Source organism: Scylla paramamosain, chromosome 2 (assembly GCF_035594125.1).
Source record: "Scylla paramamosain isolate STU-SP2022 chromosome 2, ASM3559412v1, whole genome shotgun sequence".
NCBI classification, from domain to species: Eukaryota; Metazoa; Arthropoda; class Malacostraca; order Decapoda; family Portunidae; genus Scylla; species Scylla paramamosain.
The window spans coordinates 12,756,233-12,780,000 of record NC_087152.1 but is presented as its reverse complement, the minus strand read 5'-3'; the positions used below and the strand labels follow the sequence as shown (position 1 = coordinate 12,780,000).

The 23,768-nt window shown below is 36.5% G+C and overlaps 1 protein-coding gene across 15 annotated transcripts in view; it reads left to right on the top strand.

Moving 5' to 3' along the window:
* LOC135110297 (organic cation transporter-like protein) overlaps window positions 1-23,768 on the top strand; it is a 169,089-nt gene that overhangs the window by 111,532 nt on the left and 33,789 nt on the right. Inside the window, exon 1 of one of the 15 annotated variants that reach the window (XM_064022539.1) lies at window positions 8,618-8,769. The exons of 12 other annotated variants lie outside the window; for them this stretch is intronic. The gene's annotated coding sequence lies outside the window, so the exon portion shown is untranslated. Of the gene's footprint in view, window positions 1-8,617; window positions 8,770-13,867; window positions 13,977-14,077; window positions 14,511-23,768 lie in introns of those variants that run through there. 2 more of the 15 variants (XM_064022547.1, XM_064022531.1) reach the window with 2 other exon arrangements.

The window sequence follows — 23,768 nt, the reverse complement described above, 5'->3', positions numbered from 1 at the left end:
AAGGAAGAGTAAGAGCCTTTATTATTCACTTTTGTTACTTGACTATAATGACGAAAATTAGCGGAGTGTCTGAAAAAAGTTCCGTTAAAATATGATAATGATAATAATGATGATGATGATAACGGCTGATCAATTTCTTCATGACCCCAAAATAGCTAAGCTCTTATTACACCTCCGTAATGAAAATCACATTGATGCACTGTAGAAGAACAAAGAGTAAACGTCTAAGAAATATACGAGTAGCAATAGACACTAAGGTTTCAAACGCCATTATCTTTTATACTTCTTTCTTATACAAGCAGGTGTGTGTGACGAAGTGATAATACACTAGAAGACAAAAAAACTAGATTCCCCAACTTCTATTTTACTAGGATGTGTAGTAATTTTTCTCTTTCTCTTTTTTGATCAGACTCCTTTGCACTAAAAAAATAAAAAATAAAAATAAAAATAAAAAATGTGTTGAGACAATTGAGTCAACCAGGCAGGGAAAAACATGAGGCTCAATGTCTTGCGTGGAATAGCAACTTACACCATTTGCATAATACTAACATAAGAGCATAAGAAAATACATAAGAACATAAAAAAAAAAATGAGCGAAGCTGCAAGGGGCCAATAGACCTACACGTGACAGTCCCTTAGATATAAAATATGCCTACCTGTATCCACCTATCATCCCTATCCATAAATTTATCTAATCTTCTTTTAAAAGCTCCTTGTTGACTCAGCACTAAAAGCCTGATTACCGAGTCTACTTTAAACACCATCTACTACATTTGAAAGCCAGTTTCTTCCCATCTAATTTTTAATCTAATTATTAAGCAAAAATCCATTATTTCCAGTCCTTAACCAGATTACTAACTCAGGAATTCGCTTACATCACGTGAAGAAGAAATAGAAGGTATACTAAAAACGACCACAAGTCTTCATCTTAATTAGGATCATGGAGGTGTGTGATTTGCGGTCTCCATTCCAGATAGACGCCGCGAACAGGTGAGGTGGCGTGCGGCGCTGTGTAAAGGTGCCCCTGTAGAGGCGGCGTGCTTGTGTAAAGTGTGTCCTGCGTAGTGTGCCATGTAATGAGATGGATGTGTCGGGGGCTGCAGGCTTAAGTGTTGTCACGTGTGCTGATGATTAATGGAGGATGTTTAAAGAGGATACTGTGTATGTGCAAGGGGCGTATATGTACTTGTCTGTAAATGCTTATATTAAGATGAAAGTGTATTTATGCACTAGTATAGTAGTAGTAGTAGTAGTAGTAGTAGTAGTAGTAGTAGTAGTAGTAGTAGTAGTAGTAGTAGTAATAGTAGTAGTAGTAGTAGTAGCATTAGTTGTAGTAATAGTAGTAGTAGTAGTAGTTGTTGTTGTTGTCAATCAGTATATTTTATTTCATAATATATAGATACAAAATTGTAGCCATATATCACGTAACAATATTGATAAACGACATAATATTACATATAGCAATAGTAATAGTAGTAGTAGTTGTTGTTGTTAATGTTGTTGTTGCTGTAGTGGTTATGGTATTAGTAGTAGTAGGAACAGTCGCAGGAGTGATAATGGTAATAATCATTATTGTTATAGCAATACAACAACAACAGCAACCACAACAACAACAATAATAATAAAGATAATAATAATAATAATAATAATAAAAATAATAATAATATTATTAATAATAATATCAGCAGCAAGAACGACAACAACATTAATAATAACGACAGCCATCTATTTGAAGTAGAATCACCCATCAGAGGCTAAACCGTACTACAGCCATGTAGATTACGCTAATGGAACTGTCCCATGGGCGTTCAAAACAAAAAAAATTACAGGAAAAGCCTAAGGCTAATGATGCAATTATTTACGTAATAGAGTTAGCTAAATGCACATAATTTTTGGCGTCATTACCAATGTATAGGCTACATGACACTTAACATTTGCACCACGCCAGCACTCTGCTTTTATCTATCAGTCTGTTTGTGTGCATCATTGGCCCGTACTCTGAAACGCTTTGCTCTCTCACCGCGACTTAGGCCACAGAGATGATGACTCGGGTTCTCAAGAGTGTTTCTCCAGTTAATAACGATGAAATCTTGTTAATCTGCCACTAGGACCATGAAAACATCTTTAGAAACCGTGTAACTTCAACTAAAACCTTTTGAATGCAGTGGAGGTGCGACGCAGAAGTGTTTCAGAATATGGTCCATTGTCTGAGTGTCGGCGCGGTGTGCTGATTGTGACCTGGGATGAAAGGATGCTGGGAGCGGCGAGTAGAATTTGCCTGACATAGCTTACCATTGCACTGCGCGAGCTGGCGGGGCGGGGGATGCAGACCAGTGATTCTCCAGCATAGCTTACTGCTGCGTTACCTGAACTAGGTGAGGCGGGGAATGCAGGCAGATTCTTCAGCAGGGATAAATTAATTCCCTCTGTGTGAGAAATTGCATAGTACAGGGTAAGCAAATCACACCCGAATATCAAAAAGTAATCAAGAACCGAAGAAAACACGAGAAGCTACAAGAAGTCTACACGTTGTGGGTCCTGTGAGAAAATAAGGGAAGCTGCCAACCAGGCCTACAAGTGCCAGTTCTTGTATAAAATATGCCTACTTTTTTCCCACCAATCAAGATGTTAAACCAGATGGAAAAAAAATAATAATAATAATAATCTTGTGAAGAGTAACAGGGAAGAAACTAGAACACTCTTCAATCTAGGGAAATTTCATCTTGATCATATTTTTATCCTGTCCCTTTACGCTTTCTATACTTTATTTGTCTATTTATTAATTTAATTGTTTATTTATTTGGTTATTTTATTATTTATTATTTACTTATTTATCTATGCATTTTCATCTATTTTGTTATTTATGTGTACTTATTTATCTAATTAATTAATTTATCTATTTATTTATTTAACTATTTATTTATTTACTTACATTTAAATCACTGACCAGCGAAACACACCAAACTGAAAAACATGTAAATGACGGAGGAGCGAGGCGAGGCGAGACGAGGCGAGGCGAGGCGAGATTGAGAGCTCTGGATGCGTGTAGCAGTAGACGGTCCTTTGATCCTCCTCCTGATGAAGTGTACAAGAACTAACTTTCATCTCCGCACACTCCAACCGGCTTTTGGTGCGTGTGGGGCCAGAAGGGATGGGATTAGAGACGTAGGTGTGCTTTGGGGCCAGCATGAGGGAAAATTATGTTGTCCATGTATGTATACGAGTGGTGTTGTGATTACACGCATGCATCAGTCGGTCCTCCGCGATGCGAGTCTCGTGGGAATATAAAGGTGATAGTCGGAGGAATGCACGAGTGGGGTGATGTTTTGCTCCTGGTGCCTTTCCGGAGAGCACGTATAATGGAAAGATGTAGATAGGTAGGTAGGTAGGTAGGTAGGTAGATAAATAGGAAGATAGATGGAAAGATATAGATAGATACACTGATAGATAAAGAGATAAACGTGCTACTACTGCCTTTCTGGAGAATATGTATATGTAGACAGAAAGACAGAGATAGATAGAAAAGGAGATAAATTGATAGACACTTCCTTCCTATTTCTATCTCTATTTCCTTGGAAATAGAGATGTAGATAAAGTTTTTTTTTCAGTTAATATATATATGTTACAGTCAATACCTGAATCCAGACAATTTGTAAAGTGACTTATTTTTTCAGGCAATTTGTGAACTGCCTGGTTAGGTTAGGTTAGGTTAGGTTAGGTTAGGTTAGGTTAGGTTAGGTTAGGTTAGGTTAGGTTAGGTTAGGTTAGGCAGTTCACAAATTGCCTGAAAAAATAAGTCACTTTACAAATTGTCTGGATTCAGGTATTGACTGTAACATATATATATATATATATATATATATAGAGAGAGAGAGAGAGAGAGAGAGAGAAATGTATAGGTAGACAGATAGGTAAGACAAGTGAAAGATAGACAGATACAAAGACAACTATTTTTTGTCTGCATGTATAGATAGACGTACACATCATTACAATAGGTAGAGAAATAAATAATGAGACAAGTATACAGATAGATAGATAGATAGATAGATAGATAGATAGAGTAGTAAAAGATAGACAGATAAAGAAATACAGAGATAGACAGATAAGTAAAAACATTACATGCCCCTCTGAGTTTCCTTATCGTAAATTCTGGAAGAGACATATATTTTTCTTCTTTTATTTACTTTTACTTATTTATTTATTTTTTATTTATTTATTTTACTTATTTATTTATTTATTTTTTAGATACTTCCCTCACTAATACGCAAGACCCTTTATGCGTGCAGTGGCAATATTCCTCAGCCTCCGCGCCGCCCGTCCTTCCAAACGTGCAGGTAATGTTGCACTTCTCCCCAAGAAAGATATATATCTGCGCGGAAATTACGTTCGTCCCGGCTCAGAAATTTCCTTTTCTTTCATTCATCACTGGAGACCTTAGCGGGGGACGAAAATATGGCGGGCAGGAGAGAGAGAGAGAGAGAGAGAGAGAGAGGTGAGGAGGACGGCAGACAGAGAAAAGACAGGCCAGGGAGAAAGAAAACGGAGGGGGAAAGAAAACAAACAGATAGAACAAGAAAGAGAGACAAGAAAAATAGACAGAGGAGGAAAGGGGAGACACAGAGAGAGAGAGGAACCAGAAAAAGATACAGACGGGAAGGGAGACAGGTAGACAGACTGACAGATAGAAAGAGAATACAGATAAGCGAGAGAAAAAGAGGAGAGCGGAGGGAGGCAGAGACCAGAGAGAGAGAGAGAGAGAGAGAGAGAGAGAGAGAGAGAGAGAGAGAGAGAGAGAGAGAGAGAGAGAGAGCCTACAAATGAGAGAATGGTCGATAAAGGGGGAGATTTTTCTATATCAAGGAAGGATCAGCATACATTATTACGAAACTATTCATATAGAGAAAGTATGAGAGAAACGAGGGAGTTTGGCTGGAAATGTGAGGAGAAAGGCATGTCAGTTTTAGAATGATTTAAATTGGTGTCTTGTTACTCCTATTTATTTCTCTATCTTTCCATTCGTTTATTTGTATTGTTCTTTCCATATATTGCCTGTCCCTCTAGTTGCATGCCATAATTACCTCTTGTTTTGTTTCTTTATAGCAATATGTTGCGTCTTTGATTTTTTGTTGTGCTTTGTCTTATATTTCCAGATCTCGTCATATTCTGCAAAGTATCCCTAACAGTAGTCTCTTCATTCTTCTTTGTTTCCTTAATGCATAACTTCTCCATTCATTTAAAATTCGTAAGTTATGGCTGTATTTTTTTTTTATTTGCTTAGCATTTATTTGCACATTTCTGTTTATAAACTAATTCTTTTACCACCACCACCACCACCACCACCACTACTACTACTACTACTACTACTACTACTACTACTACTACTACTTCTACTACTACTATTACCACCAAATCATCCCTGACTGCAGGCTCGGTGGTTCTGACACGCGGGACAGAGGCGGGGTAGGCACGAGCGTTTAATCAAATGGAAAAACGTTTCGATGTCGAACTTCATTGGCTATAAAAATTGACACTAAAACATTAAATTACAGAAAAATAAGTGATGGTGCATTTTAATGTTTGTCAAATCTTTTTCTTTTATTTTCCTTTTTAATATTTTGTTTCATTTTTTTTTTATACAGCCACTGAAGTTGACGTCAGTTTGAAAGCGAGACTTCATGTATTTGAAAAAAAAAAAATAAATAAATAAAATATATATACAGAGAGAGAGAGAGAGAGAGAGAGAGAGAGAGAGAGAGAGAGAGAGAGAGAGAGAGAGAGAGAGAAAGTAGGTATGTTTGTCTGTCTTGTCTATATCTAGAAACTATCCCTACGCTTGTATTGCTTTTCCCCTTGAGGCTTTCACTCCCTCGCAATCAGACTACCTCCATCATGTGTTGTGTTGCGCAGTTCCATCAAAATACACTCTTCATATTCGTCTGTGTATTTCCCAAAGATTACACACTCCTAATCTTTGTTTATTCCGTGTTTAGCTCACGACCAAGTGAGTATTGTTGTGAGCTTCTAATAATGTTACATGAGAAGGGAAATAATGTTGAAGCAAATCTGAGTCAAAAAGATGATATGAAAAGCGAGGATATATAGAATTATCTGGCTGGCTGTGTCCCGCCCTCTCCTCGTCCCGTCTCCTCGTCTGTCTTCACGCCTCTCTTGCCTTCCTTCACGCCTCGCTCCTGCACACCTCAAGCACCACGCTTCTCTCTCTCTCTCTCTCTCTCTCTCTCTCTCTCTCTCTCTCTCTCTCTCTCTCTCTCTCTCTGGTTTCTCACTTTTTCACCCTGCACCTCCTTATATTTTATTTTTTTCACGGTCCCCTTCCCTCCTATCTTTGCCATATCTTTCCTTGCCTCACGTTCTCTCTACATCTCCTTCATCCAAACCTCAGCTACGCGTCCCAGTTCCTCCTTCCGATTCCCTCACTACTTTAGAGGGAACCTGATAGAAGTCTTTAAGTGGTATGTGGGTTATAACAAGGGGGACATAAGCAAAATTCTCAGGATCAGTAATCAGGATAGAACAAGAAATAGCCGGTTCAAGCTTAAAAAAAAAAATTAGGTCCTAGAAAGAGATAGGAAGGAATTGGCTCTCAAACAGAGTGGTTGAAGAATGGAACGGACTTAGTAATCAGGTTATTAGTGCTGAGTCATTAGGGAGCTTTAAAAGAAGATGAGATAAATTTATGAATGGGCACGATAGGTTGAAAAAAGGTAGATATGTTTCTTACAGGGACTGCCACGTCTAGGCCAGATGGCTTCTTACAGCTTCCCTTATTTTCTTATGTTCTTATTCTTACCTTGAAAAGAGACACAAAAAATATATCAGCAATTCAGAAAAAAAAAAAAATTACGACCTAACTGTTGTAGTTGTTACACAAATGACATTAGATCTATGGGAAAAAAAGGAAAAAAAAGAAAAAGAAAGAAAAGAAAAATAAATTTCTCTAAACTTATATGAGAAAGTTTTTCGGGCAATAGATTTCATTTGCTTAAATTTTTTCCCTCATTATTCTTAGCGCAGGCCTTGTTTATGGAAGAATTGTATCAGTCAGTGTTTTAGGCCTGGAAATACATTCCTTTTATGTAAAAGGTGAGTCTATGATATCCTCCTCCCTGAATGCACGTTTCTTCAATAAACTGTAACTGTAGCTGTATGATTTGATGTTTTTTTGGACTTTTTTTTTTTTTTTATCCATCTGATGTTATTTTATTATTTTATTTATTTAGGAATGTATTTTTATTTCGTCTTCGTGTGTGTGTGTGGTGTGTGTGTGTGTGTGTGTGTGTGTGTGTGTGTGTGTGTGTGTGTGTGTGTGTGTGTGTGTGTGTGTGTGTGTGTGTGTGTGTGTCCTTAAGAAAGAGAACCAAATACATGACACTCCTATGTCACACTCAGGTCGATGATATAATTTGAGTAGGAAGAAAAAGGATCTGTATTGAATTACTTCCCTTAGGCCAGCCAAAAATAGGGGAGTGTACGGAGCGGATGAAGAAGGAGAGGAAAGGGAAAAAAAAGGAAGGGAAGGAACGAGTAGTCTCATTCTACATCAAAGATTTCACATGTCAAAAAATATAAAGGGCAGGAAAAAGTTGTTGTCGTTAGGGGTGAAAATAGCAGGGCATATGTTCCTACCAGAAAAAAAAATAACAATAACAATAATAAATAAAATGTTGAAGTAAATGAGTTTTTTTTTTTCTCTCTCAGTTTTCTTTCTTTTCTTTTTTCCAGCCTCCCGCCCTCCCTTTGCTCTTCTCTCCATCTGATGCATTACAGTGAAAATGAAACGCTACATTTCACAACACAAGACGAAAGTGGCGCAGTTTACTCGCAGCTTTAACCACACACACACACACACACACACACACACACACACACACACACACACACACACACACACACACACACACACACACACACACACACACACACCGAGAGTTACGTACCATTCTCTAAAGATTTATCGTCATTATTATTGTTATTATTATTATTATTATTATTATTATTATTATTATTATTATTATTATTATTATTATTATTATTGTTACTGTTATTATGTAGATATGTGAATGCATATACATTAGTAACTTGGTAGGTAGATAGAGATGAAACTTATACCTGAAAACACAAAGGTAGTGGTAGAGAGAGAGAGAGAGAGAGAGAGAGAGAGAGAGAGAGAGAGAGAGAGAGAGAGAGAGAGAGAGAGAGAGAATTACACTTGCACCCCGAGCCTTCATCAGAGAGCCAAGTCAAGAAAATTGTCTCCTGCACAAAGTTTAAGTCTTGCAGAGTTCACAGTACTGTCATGCATAATATTTTTTTTCCATTTACCAGGTACACACACACACACACACACACACACACACACACACACACACACACACACACACACACACACACACACAGAGAGAGAGAGAGAGAGAGAGAGAGAGAGAGAGAGAGACCTAATAGCATTACTCGCGTGTTACTTCATTAAGAAATTAACAAGAAAATGCTACACACGGAACTAGGGCGCGCGTAGCTTTTCTTCCTTCTTTATTTTTCTTTCTTTTTTTTTCACACTACACCACCTTTGCGTCTTTTTTTTTTCTTTTTTCTTTTTTTTTCAGAGCCGAGGTGGAGATGTGGGCGTGTAATGAGTTAGGAGAACTTAACCCTCTTTTCTTTTCTACCAAGAGAACTGAGGGGCATCTGAGTTGTCTAACTAATATGATAAAGCTGCTGCTCTTTGCAGCCACACCTTACGTCACCTGCTGGGTAAGTATGGTGTTTAAAGGCAGAGTACGTAGTTCTATAATGACTTATTCTCATGCGTTTCGCTACTTAATACTGATTTTTTTTTATTTATTTATTTATTTATTTTTATTTTTATTTTATTTATTTATTTATTTTTTTTTTTGTATAAGAGGCTCACGGGCCAAGGATAATAAAAAAAAAGGAGCACTTGAGTACCAGGTCCCAAAAGAAATTCAAATAGGATAATCAAATATTGGAGGATAAGTCTCTTGAAACCTTCCTCTGGAAAAAGTTCAAGTCATAGGAAGGAGTAAATACAAAAGCAGGCAAGGAGTTTCAGAGTTTACCAGAGAAAGAGATGAATGATAGAGAATACTGGTCAACTCTTACATTAAAGAGTTGAACAGAATAGGGTGAAAGTAGAAATTCTTTTAGGTGTGTGTGTGTGTGTGTGTGTGTGTGTGTATGTGTGTGTGTGTGTGTATGTGTGTGTGTTGATTGATTTATCCATCCTAGCAGTATTACCGATGTGTATACGAATGTCTGCCTATATAATCGTACATCAGAAGCACGTGATATTGATATTTATATGTTCTAATGGAAACAGATCAGTATTAACTTCACCATCACTGTGGAACTTTAGTTGGTGTTATTTCTTGACCTGCCCAAGTTTTAAATGTTGATAACCTTAACTCCCTGTTAAGGTTACCAACGCTCTCTCTCTCTCTCTCTCTCTCTCTCTCTCTCTCTCTCTCTCTCTCTCTCTCTCTCTCTCTCTCTCTCTCTCTCTCTCTCTCTCTCAACTATGGGCTAGAATTTATCATATATTACAGTTTTCTGTTACATAATCAGCAATGAAAAGCAATATTCAAGTAATACATTGTGTGTCTGAAACTTGTCCGGTCGAGATTCAGAGTTCTCTTTGTGGGCGTTTTCTAAGACATTGTGGCTGGTTTATGTTTCATTAAGACAATTATGCACTACCTCCCTCAGTGCTTGAACTACACCACTTATATACATCAAATTTATCTCATGTTAGCAAAACGATGTGTATGGTTAGGAGATGTTTGGGTGGAAGACATGTGGCTGAGAGATGTGTAAGAACTTATAATGTGTAAGAACATGAAATAAAGAAAGCTGTAAGAAAGCAGTAAGCCTACACGTGGCCTGTTTCCTCTCTATCCAGTAATTTATCTGACCTTCTTTTAAAGTTCCAATTCTTGTTATCCAAGAATGATAACAATGATAATAATAATAATAATAATAATAATAATAATAATAAAGAAAAAAACAGATAGACGTACTGCACCTCAAAATAATCCATGATTTTCTTATGTTAAGGAAAGTAGGAAAGCACTTCCAGTATTTACTTTATAACAATCATGAGCCGTACTTGTAATGGGACAAAAAGTTCATACCACTTGTTTTATTCCCATAAACTGAAGACAGGGATCAGTATTAGGGCCATTGTTATTTTTAATATATATCAATGACATGGATAGTGGAATTAGTAGTGATGTTAGTAAATTTGCGGACAACACAAAGATAGGTAGATTAATTAGCTCAGAATCGGATGCCATCGCCTTGCAGGCAGATTTAGACAGGATGAACGAATGGACTGACAAATGGCAAATGCAGTTTAATATCAACAAACGCAAAGTACTTAGCGTAGATAGAGGAAACCCACGCAGTAGGTACACAGTAAACAACGAAGCTCCGGTAGGTTCAGGGTACGAAAAAGATTTAGGAGTTGTAGTTAGCTCTGAACTCCCGCCTAAGAAAGCAATGCATAGAGGCCAGAAACAGGGCAAATAGGGTATTAGGACTAGTTTTTAGGAGTGTTAAAAGTAGAAGGCCCGAAGTAATATTAAAGTTATACTTGGCACTGGTCAGATCTCATCTAGACTTTGCTGGGCAGTTTTGGTCCCTATATTACAGGAAGGATATAGATCTACTAGAATCAGTACAGAGGAGAATGACTAAAAGGATACAGGGGATGAGGAGTATTCCTTACGAGGCGAGATTGAAGCTGTTAAATTTACATTCCTCAGAGTGACGTAGATTAAGAGGGGACCTGATAGAAGTCTTTAAGTGGTATAAGGGTTATAACAAGGGGGGGCGTAAGCAAAATTCTTAGGATCAGTAACCAGGACAGAACAAGAAATAACGAGTTTAAGCTTGAAAAATTTAGGTTTAAAAAAAGAGATAGGAAAAAATTGGTTCTCAAATAGAGTGGTAGATGGATGGAACTGACTTAGTAATTAACTTGTCAGTGCTAAGACATTAATAAGCTTTTAGAGAAGATTAGACGGATTTATGGATGGGATGATAGGTGGAAATAGGTAGGTATATTTCATACAGGGACTGTCACGTGTAGGCCTGATGGCTTCTTGCAGCTTTCCTTATTTCTTATTTTCTTATGTTCTTAAGACAAAATCGACGATGTGCCACTCACTGAAAAATATTGTGGGTTTTCTTGTGTCGCAAATCACTGGGGAAACATTAATTTTCTTGTGTCTACGTCTAAAGTACCTGTTTTCTATATTACTTTGTTTTCTGTGGCAGTTCAAGACAGGGTTACTACACTGTACTTCGATAGTTCCTCAAAACTACTCTTAATATTTATGGAGTCTGAGGATTTCACACGTTCTCCTCTCAGTCATTTACATTTTAAACCGCGCCAAGTAAATATAACCCTCAGTAAATCATTAAATGTGTCTTTAATGTCCCACTTTCATTACTATATTCTGAAACACTTCTGCGCCTCACAACTACTTTCAAAAAGACTTTAGTTGAAGCTATTTTTTTTTTTTTTTTTAGTGTTTTTACAGTTGAAGTGACAGATTAACAAGTTTCCTACATCATTAACAAAAGAAACACTCTTGGGAACCCGAATAATAATCTATGGCCTTTGAAAATAGTCGGTGAGAGAACAAAGCGTTTCTGAACACAGACTTTACAGGGAGGCGAAAACTCTGGCATTGGTCAACCGGGAGAAATTTGGACCAGTGAGAGATTTGGCACGACACCGGTATTGTAATATATATATATATATATATATATATATATATATATATATATATATATATATATATATATATATATATATATATATATATATATATATATATATATATATATATATATATATATATATATAATGTAAGTACATTACTAACTTCATCAATTTAATTAATCAATTAAACAAAATTTTTTGACTTTCTGGTCATCCTATAGTAGCCTAACCTAACTTAATCAAACTAATCTAACCTAAACTAACATAACCCAACCTAACCTAAACTAAACTAACCTAAACTAAACTAACCTAAACTAACCTAAACTGACAAACTAACCCAAACTAACCTAAACTAAATAAAACTAAAATAAGCTAACCTAACAGACTTTCCACTGGAACAATTTTATTGCGATGTTGAAGGCTGTGTTTTCGCCTCTCCAACGGGGAAGATCCACTACTGCGCATGCGCGCTGGGATGATATTTTTTTTTTTTTTTTTTTTTTTGTTGCGCTGATTTCTTTCACGACACCGGTGTACTTTCCTCTACCAGACTCACGGGGTGGACCATCAGAAATTTCTATATTTATTTCGTTATTTGCAGTCGTGTGTGTGTGTGTGTGTGTGTGTGTGTGTGTGTGTGTGTGTGTGTGGGTGGGTTTTATTTTTTTTTATTTAGTTATTTATTTTTATTTATTTTTTTTTTTTTTGACAAGTCTGCCAGCAAGCAATTTGTATCCCAGAATGCGGTTATTTCCCATGAGCATATTAGCTAAGGTACCGACCCGTTAAAGAAAAAAAAAAATACGATTAAAAATGTTCTTCTAAGATTACAGATAATTAAATCATGAAGGGTAGAAGAAGAATATTGATGTAAGAAGTATATACAAATTGAAAATGTGTTTTTATTTTTTTTATTATTTTTTTTAGATGTATTTTTTAAGTGAAATAATGTTATTATCTATGCCGCACTCCTAACTCCTCAAAATAATATTTTACAGATATACATTTGTTCTTCTTTAATTAAAGAACATACTCAGATTATCAAATTAATTTTCTTAATTGATTTTTTAAAACTTTTTTTTAAGTAAGGTTCAGACATCTAAAAAAAAAAAAAAAATCAAAAATTTTTGAGATTTAAAATTTGCCTGTCATGGTACAGATACTTAAATCATGAATAGCAGAAGAATCATTTTGATATGAAAGTGTATATCAGTCGAGAATGTGTGTGTGTGTGTGTGTGTGTGTGTGTGTGTGTGTGTGTTTGAGTTAATTCTTTTAAAAGTTAAATGTTATTAATATTTATGCTGCACTCCTAAGAACTCTAAAATAATATTTTACATATATATATATATATATATATATATATATATATATATATATATATATATATATATATATATATATATATATATATATATATATATATATATATATATATATTGGTTCTTCATTAGTAAAGAACCTATCCCAATTATCAGATAAAAATTTTTGAATTGAAATTTTTTCATTTTTTTTACTGAGGTCCCGACTTTCACAAAAATTGAAAAAAAAAAAATCTTAAAATTTTTCCCAAACGTCACAGATAATTATATCATGAATAGTAGAAGAGTATTGATATGAAAAGTCAATCTGTCAAGTGTGTTTTTAAGTGTCTTATTATTATTATTTCTTAAATATTATTATTATTTATGCCGCACTCCTAAGAACTCTAAATAATATTTTAAATATATACATCTTTTTTTTTTTACTAAGGTCTAGACCTGGACAAAAATTCTTTTTAAATAATAAAAAAATACCCTCTAAGATTACAGATCATTAAATCATGAATAGTAGAAGAATATTTATATAAAAAGTATATATTATTGTGTGCAGCGAGATAACGCGATATAAAACGAAGAAACACATAAGAACGAATGAGAAACGGAGAGAGAGAGAGAGAGAGAGAGAGAGAGAGAGAGAGAGAGAGAGAGAGAAGCTGGGGACGAGACTTGGACGCTTCCCTGGCCCAGATCCACAAAGCAGTTTGCTATTTAACAACCTGTGATCGGCGCAAATAGCAACCAGTGTTTGACTCACTTTCCCACGGTCAGTCACTACCCAGCGCTTAGACTGAGCAGACATATTTAGACGGGCAGTAGTATCTGACGGAGATTGAGGCGGGATAACAGTCGTAGTGGTTTTATTCCTAGAAGAACGCTTGGGCGTTGGCCGAGTAAGGAAATTCCCCTTGAGCTGTATTGCTGTGTCTGCTGGACCAATTATCGGTGGAATTATTGGTGGAAAGAACAGGCGACCGTCCTTTCTCTCTCTCTCTCTCTCTCTCTCTCTCTCTCTCTCTCTCTCTCTCTCTCTCTCTCTCTCTCTCTCTCTCTCTCAATATTGTATGATACTTTTTGAATATTTTTCTGTAATTTATTTGTTCGTGGTAAATGTTTTGTCATTTCGATTTGGGGCACAGCAGATTCGTCGCACTGTCGTCTCACTCACATTAGTTCCTTTGGCTATTCGAGTTATTGCTCTGGAGGATGCAATGATAGGACCTCTCTTGGCCCTTCTCTTCTAAAAAATACTTATTTTCTTGCTGTAAATAAGTTCTTTCTCCCGGCTGTGAAGAACACACGAGTACTTGGGAGTTGCTTCCATTGTGGGGAGTGTCACTCGACAGGCTGAGCTCTCTCTGACCTGAGTCACCTGACTCTGCTGATAAGCACCCCGGGTGTTCGACCTAAATGACAACACCGCAAAGGTATTTTGTTAAATGTTGTGATATCTATGTAAAACCCAGACTATTTATTATCTTAAAACCCGAACTATTCGTAACAATGCATGGTTTGATGAGCTAAATAATCAATGCTTAATACTTGAATTTCCAAAAAGAAGTAAAAAGAACTTATATATTTAAGAGAAAATGTGTGATATGGCAGACTAACTAACGGATCTCAGCCAACGCCTAAACGTTCTTCCCAGAATAAAAAGAGTATAGTCGGGTCAGTTGCCTTAAGAGGGATATAAGTGAGTCATTACTAGCCGCACACCCCGGCCTACTTACATAGTACAGGAGTCTCCATAGTAGCCTGCCAGGGAGTGTAGTTGCGTATAACAGACTGTGTGTGTGTGCGGCTGTGTGTGTGCAGGCCGAGTTTTTGTACAGTGGGCAGTGAATTACACTTCAGTGTGTTCGTGGGCACTTTTCTGTGGTCGTTTCCTTTGTTAGTGAGCTTGTTGTGTTAAATGCTATTGTTGGTTGATGCTGCTCAGCCACAAAGGACTTAAATGAATAGCTATGTAGTGAACTGTACTCCTTCCTCAGGTCCTGACAAGGCCTGCCATACAGGAGGCAGTAAACGGCACTATTTGGCTTGAGGCTGTAACATTCTGTTGGACAGTGGGAGGATTTATTATGAGGGCAGTTGTCCAGTGGGGTTTTATACCTCGACCATATTATGTGTTATTCCTTGTATAAATGTTTGTCCCTAGACGTGATTGTCGATCCTTTCACAGCTGTTAACTGTTGTTAGAATATTTCCTTTGTCTGTAGGTTGTAAAACAGGGTGACGATCTCAATTTGTGTGACCTGGCGTTATGACCATTGTTAAGAAGGGTGCATGAGTCGAGAGTGGACCTTGTAACCTAAGTTAAGCCCTGCACCAAGTCACGTAGGAAGTGAGGAAGCTAGGCCAGGTGTGGCAGTGTTGTGAAGGGGCTGGGAGCTGTGGTCGTAACAATATAAATAGATAACGTTTTTTTTTTTTTTTTTTTAGTGAGATATTATCATTATCTGTGCTGCATTCCTAAAAACTCTAGACAGTATTTTACTTACCTAAAATGGTTCTTCTTTAAGTAAAGAACATACCCCAATTATCAGATAAAAATTTTTCAATTGAAATTTTTTACTTTTTTTTTATAAACGAAAGTCTGGGTTTGTTAATAAAAAAAAAATCAAAAAAATTTGCGCTTAAATTTATTTTTTTAAACAGATAATTAAATCATGAATGCTAGAAGAATTTTAATATAAAAGGTGTATAGCAATCAAAAAATGTGTGTTTTTAGTGTCTTCTTTTTTATGTGTCTTCATTTTTTTAAGTAAAATATTATTATTACCAATGCTGCATTCCTAAAAACTTTTAGAATAATAATTTACATAATGTACATTGGTTCATCCTTAAACATATCTCAATTATCTGATAGAAATGTTTTAATTTAGATATTTTTACAATTTTTAACAAAGGTCCTGTACAAAAAAAAATGCGATTAAAAATTTTCCTCTAAGGTTACAGAAAATCATCTCATGAATAGAAGAAAAAAGAATATTGATGTAAAAAGTATATATAAACTGAAAAAAAGTGTTTTTTCTTTAAGTGCCTTCATTTTTGTTAAGTGTAGTAATATTATTATATATGAAATATTCCTCAAACCTCAAAATGATATTTTATATATGTACATTGATTCTTCTTTAAGTAAAGAACACATCAGATAATCAGTTTTTTTTTTTTTTATTTAAAATTTTTAACTTTTTTTTATATGTAAGGTCTGCAGCAGTACAAAAAAAATGCGATTATCAGTTTTCCACTAAGGTTACAGATCATTAAATTTGGAATAGTCGCGGAAGAATATTGATATAAAAATTATATATATATATATATATATATATATATATATATATATATATATATATATATATATATATATATATATATATATATATATACGAGTATATATAAACACAGCCTGTTCTCGTGTTATACATGATAGAGAGGTGGCCCACAAAAGGTACTTAAGCCTTCCATCACCAGAATATCATGCACTCTATATATCTGCCCGGAACCATGCTAAGTCTGTTCTCCAACTAGCCAAAACCTCCTACATTAACAGAAAGTGTCAAAATCTTTCAAGATCTAACTCCCGTCGCGACTTCTGGCATCTAGCCAAAAATATCTCAGTAACTTTGCTTCTTCTTCTTTCCCTCCTTTATTTCAACCAGATGGCACCACTGTTATCACATCTACTCGTACTTCTAAAGCTGAACTCTTCGCTCAGACCTTTGCTTAAAACTCTACCTTGGACGATTCAGGGCTTGTTCCTCCCTTTCCTCCAACCTCTGACCACTTCATGATACCTATTAAAATTCTTCGCAATGATGTTTTTCATGCCCTCGCTGGCCTAAACCCTTGGAAGGCTTATCCGAAACTGGGCCCCCATACTTGTTCCTTGCCTAGTCAAACTTTTTCAGCTTTGTCTGTCAACATCTACCTTTCCTTCTTGCTGGAAGTTTGCCTACATTCAGCCTGTTCCTAATAAGGGTGACCGTTCTAGTCCCTCAAACTACTGTCCTATTGCTTTAATTTCCTACCTATCTAAAGTTTTTTAATCTATCCTCAACAGGAAGATTCTTAAACATCAATCACTTCACAACCTTCTATCTGATCGCCAGTATGGGTTCTGTCAAGACCGCTCTACTGGTGATCTTCCGACTTTCCTTACTCAGTCTTGGTCATCCTCTTTTAGATTTTTTGGTGAAACTTTTGCTGTTGCCTTGGACATATCAAAAGCTCTTGATAGAATCTGGCACAAAGCTTTGATTTCCAAACTACCCTCCTACGGCTTCTATCATTCTCTCTGTAACTTCATCTCAAGTTTCCTTTCTGACTGTTCTATTCCTGCTGTGGTAGACGGCCACTGTTCTTCTCCTAAATCTATTAACAGTGGTGTTCCTCAGGGTTAGGTCCTGTCACCCACTCTTTTCTTATTATTCATCAATGACCTTCTAAACCAAACTTCTTGTCCTATCCACTCCTACGCTGATGATACCACCCTGCACTTTTTCTACGTCTTTTCATAGACGTCCAACCATTCAGGAAGTAAACACTTATTGCAGGGAAGCCACAGAACGCCTGACTTCTGATCCTTCAAAAATTTCTGATTGGGGCAGAGCAAACTTGGTATTGTTCAGTGCCTCGAAAACTCAATTTCTCCATCTATCAACTCGACATAACCTTTCAGACAACTACCTCCTCTTCTCCAGTGACACTCAGTTGTCCCCCTCTTCTACACTGAACATCCTCGGTCTGTCCTTTACTTATAATCTGAACTGGAAACTTCACATCTCATTTCTAGCTAAAACAGCTTCTATGAAGTTAGATGTTCTGAGACGTCTCCGACAGTTTTTCTCATCCCACCTCCCCAGCTGCTAACAGTATAAAGGCCTTATCCGTCCATATATGGAGTATGCTTCACATATCTGGGGAGTTCCACTCATACTGCTCTTCTAGACAGGGTGGAATCAAAAGCTTTTCGTCTCATCAACACCTCTCCTCTAACTGACTGTCTTCAGCCTCTCTCTCATTGCCGCAATGTTGCATCTCTAGCTGTCTTCTACCGCTATTTTTATGCTAACTGCTCTTCTGACCTTGCTAACTGCATGCCTCCCCTTCTCCCGCGGCCTCGCTGCACAAGACTCTTATTTCTTTCACCCCCATTCTGTCCACCTCTTTAATGCAAGAGTTAACCAGTATTCTCAGTCATTCATCCCTTTCTCTGGTCAACTCTGGAACTCCCTGCCTGCTTCTGTATTTCCACCTTCCTATTACTTGAATTCCTTCAAGAGGGAGGTTTCAAGACACTTATCCTTCAATTTTTTACTACCGCTTTGGACCCTTTTATGGGACTGGCATCTCAGTGGGTTTTTTTTTTATTGGATTTTTGTTGCCCTTGGGCAGTGTCCCTCCTATATATATATATATATATATATATATATATATATATATATATATATATATATATATATATATATATATATATATAATGTGTGTGTGTTTGTGAAATATCATTATTATCTATGCTGTACTCTTAAGAACTCTAAATAATATTTTAAATACGTAAAATGGTTCCCCTTTAAGTAGAGCGCATATCCTAATTTTCATATGAAAGTTTTTAAAATTTTTTTCACATTTTTTTTTCGCGAAGAAGCGAGAACCTTAGTTCTGAAGCGCTTTGTTTTCTCTACAAGACTATTTTTCAGTAAGTGCAGACATTGTGATGTTCTCGTGACTTTTTTTTACATTTATGATACAGAATATTTGTTAAATTACCACTCAAATCATGAAAACCCATTTAAAAATCACGGAACTCCCACTGCCGAAAAGACTTCGAAGCGTGTGACAAATAGAGACGTCACTTTATTCGTACAGAAGCTTGCTCATAAATACGCTAGGAAAAGCATGATCGATTCTTTATTTTCTTCTTTACATCTCATATTTTATCCCGCTTAAAAGGAGTGTAACAATGTCACTCTGAGTGCAGATTTTTTTTTTTTTTTTTTTTATTATTCTATTCTGTTTTCATTCTACCGTTCTTGAAGATAATTATCATGTGGTTCCCCAGCATTGACATTCAACACATGCATGTCCAGCACCAATGTCTCCATGTCGCTTCACTCACACACCCAGTATCTCCGTGTCACATCGCGACAGTTGGCATATCACTATATCACTCATTGTATTGCTGCACCTCCACCAACACCATCATCATCCTCACCACTCCCTTATCATCACCAGTCACCACCACAACCCCCAAAGAGGAAGAATAGAGATTTTTTTTTTTTATCATTTTCGCACTTACACTTTAAACGAAAGTAGTAAGTCACTAGTACCAGCTTACTAGAAAACCAAGTGCCAGCATTGTTATGCACACACACACACACACACACACACACACACACACACACACACACACACACACACACACACACACACACACACACACACTTTCCTCCTCCTCCTCCTCCTCCTCCTCCTCCTCCTCCTCCTCTCAGACCGCTCCCATCGACATATTAAAGGAACTTTTTTGTTTTCGCTTTCGAAGATCCTTGATACGAAGAAGAAAGGTGTTTTTAAACAACAACAGTTACCACAAGGAAAGATCGCACATTGATGTAAGCCCAAAATGTTATACAAAAACTGAACTTACTGAAATATCTCGCTCAGGTTTGGGTTCATTCATTATATCAAGCATCATTCAAAGGCCGTCCTTGCTGAGAAAGTCTGCAACTTGTGCTAATAAGCTGTGTGAGCCGTGGATGAAGTACGCATGTATCTAAGGTCATTTACTATTTCCAGGGCCCATATTGATAAAGACTCCTAGGAGTATTCCTAGGAGCATTCCTAGAAGTGCTTCTGTCCTCGACTTTGCCCCTAGAAGTTGCTCCTTTCAAATTGAAAGATTCTCCTAGTAGTAGAAATGGCGCTAAAGTAGCGGCTTTTCTAAATGTAGCAACATTATTTTGAATCAAATATAACAAGATGTCGCTCTTTTGGTTTATGTTCGTGAATTAATCTTGAATAAATCTAAGTAATTCTAGAGCATTATTAAGAGCGATATGTAATTTCCGGACATATTGATAATTAATTTGGTGGATATAAACAAAGCGCCGCTCCCCCTGCCGGACCATCATGCCGCATGTCTTTAAGGTGGATGCAGAGGACGGCAGCCGCTTCAAGAGTGAAAGAAATTAGTGCAGCTATGAAACATTATTCCTTGTAAACCTCAAAGGAAAAAAAAATATATATATATATATATATATATATATATATATATATATATATATATATATATATATATATATATATATATATATATATATATATATATATATATATATAAAACAAAGGATAAAAATTATCTGGGAGTGACCTTCAAGCAAAAGAAGATTGTATGAGCAGATATTGTTTCCCATCTAAATTAAACATACTCACAAACATATATGCATTGTAAACACTATCTCTCTCTCTCTCTCTCTCTCTCTCTCTCTCTCTCTCTCTCTCTCTCTCTCTCTCTCTCTCTCTCTCTCTCTCTCTCTCTCTCTCTCTCTCTCTTTTACATGAGTTAAGAGGAAAGATTGTTTTGTCAATAAAGGCGGAATATAGGTACATACGTGCATACACATCTGTGTGTGCGTGTGTGTGTATTATATGTATATATTTATATATATATATATATATATATATATATATATATATATATATATATATATATATATATATATATATATATATATATACATATTTATATATACACAAACAAACACACACACACACACACACACACACACACACACACACACACACACACACACACACACACACACAAAACAAACCACTTTCTAAGTCTCTAAATGACCCTCCGAGGTACTTTTATCTCTCTCTCTCTCTCTCTCTCTCTCTCTCTCTCTCTCTCGCGCGCGCGCGCGAGGGAGAGGAAGGACGGGGAGGAAAGTAGTGTATGGAAGTAAGGAGGTAAATGGAGAAATATATCAAGCCAAGAGGGTTAATGATGGAGGAAAAGTTGAGAGTCCCTGGTCTACGTTTTATCGCCTTGCTTTGAAACTTCCTGCATTACTGTCCCTAACGTTGTATTTCTAACAAAACCCTCACTTTATCGTAAGATATTGCATTATCTAGAAATGAATAACCCGATGTCTCACAACCAAACAAGAATTTTAGGGAGGGAGTAATGATTGGATGAGTCAGTGCGTGGCGCGGCTCGTGCGGTGTGAGGGTGTGGCGCTGAGCGTTCTTGGCGAATCTAAGTAAATTGCTCGAAATCAATTGCTCGAAAAATAATTTCTCGAACTATCAATTGCCCGAAAGGCAGATTGCTCGAAATAATTTCGAATTAAACGAACCACGTCAGCTGCGCCATCTCACGACACGTCAACGTAGCAGGTTATAAAAGGAGCCACAACACTCACCTTAGCAGCCAGTCTTCTAGGGCTTTCTCTCTTGGCTGGCTTAACACACGGTGGCAGGGATACTCTCTGTACGTGTGATTCTCCCTTTCTTCCCATAGCAACCATGTCCATTATCATGAGGCTTGCCTTACAGCAATCCCATAATTGTTAATACTCGTCACTGGATTGTCTGTTGTTATTGAATTAACCTACAATTCTACTGACCATTTCCCTGATTTTTTTTCTTATATTTGTTTTCTATTTCTATTTCAGTAATTTTGGAGATCTCGAACCCTAAAGATGGACATAACTTTTTTTGCTGAGAGCGAAAAAGGAAAAGTTATGTTTGGATGGATATCTATATATTAAGGACAAAACAGTGAACAATAAGATTTACTGGAAATGTGAAATGTGCATAAAATAGAAATGCTCGGCACGTGTAATCACTGTCAATGATAGTATCCAGAAACGAAGCAGGAATCACAACCATGCAGGAGATGCCGCTGAAATTGATGCCGCTAAAGCCATGGAGAAAGTGAAAGAACATGCAATAAATAGTCAAGATACACTACATTATATTGTATCATGTGCTTCAATGGAAGTAAGTGCTGCTGCAGCGGTGAAGCTCCCTTCAGTATCAAATATGAAAAGAACCATATGTAATATACGCGCAAGGGAAAATGCTAGACCTGATTCTGGTCCCACAAATGATCGTATTTTGATTTTTTCCAACCCAAAGCAATCTCGATATCTTAGCACGTTCTGAGCACTGATACGCTGATGGAACTTTTAAAACCGCGCCTTTGATTTTTGTTCAACTGTATACAATACATGGCTTGAAGTCAGGTAATACATCATCTCTCGTATATGCCCTGTTACCTAACAAAACCGAAGAAAGCTATAAGAGGTTCCTGAAGGCTCTTAAAGAAAAAATCCCTATATTGCAGCCATTGACAATAATGATTGATTTTGAAATTGCCATGGTTAAGGCCATAGAACAAGAATTTCCAATGTCTAAATGTAGTGGGTGTTTTTTTCATTTCAGTCAAAGCCTTTATCGAGAAATTCGTCTTTTATCTGCGTTGGCATTTATACCTGTACCCAAAGTTGTGGAAACAATTGAATTTCTAGTTGAAATTTAAATTTTTCCAGATGAGCTTCAAGGAGTAGTGGATTTTTTGAAGACACGAGGATTGAGCTGTCGTATAGACGCAGCCGTAGACGTGCTCCTTTATTTAAACATGAAATGTGGAACTGTTTCGATAATGTTGTAGAAGGAATGTCGAAAACAAACAATGCAATTAAAGGGTGGCACAACAGTTTTGAACATCAAATAGGTGCTCGTCATCCGTCTGTTGGAAATTTATTGATGGACTAAAGAGAGACCAAAGTTTACAAGAATTGCGAATAGAGCAATATGTGGGAGGAGTGAGTGCAGCTGAGGGCAGAAAAAAGTACCGTGACTGCGCAATGCGATTAAAGAAAATTGTATCAAACTATGACACAGCAAACAATGTAGAAAAATATTTAAGAAGTGTTGCATACAATATTTCATACAAACAGAGTAAATATTGGCAATAATAGTTTCATTTATTTTTTTTAATCATGAAGAACAACAAAAATAATAAAAATGTACCCTTTATTTTAAACTATGACGAAACAATGTAGAAAAAAATTTTAGAACTGTTGTATAAATGTACCCGTTCATAATTTTAACTGTTCATTTAACAATAATAAAGTTGTATTATTTTATCTTATTTTTACATCTTTTCTTCATTTAACCACTGTTTTCGAGCAATCTGCCTTTCGAGCAATTGATTTCAAGCAATTTACCGGATACCGTTTATGGCGGTGCGTGTTCAGTGATCTGTTGGTTGGGTGTTAGACAGATAGATATAGATAAGTAACAACAGCAACGGTGGTTATGACGATCATAACGCAGCAGCAACAATAGCAGTTGTAGTAGTCGTAGTAGTAGTAGTAACGGCAGCACCAGCACTTATTGCCGTCAATCTCTCATTCACTATCGCATTGCTGCGCATTGTTTCTGTTTTCTCCCTTCATAGACTCAAACTGTTTTTAGAGAGGACTATCAAGACATTTCCAGAGTTAAACTGGCATCCGATTTAGAAACCCCTTTTTTTAGGGGAAGGGGGAAGAAAAAGGGTTGCAGCAAGTTAGCAGCCTTTTTCTCTATTTTTTCTTTTTTTTTTACCCTTGCTTAGCCTCCTTCATGGAAAAACAGCAGCGTTAGTAATAAGAACATAAAAACATCATGTT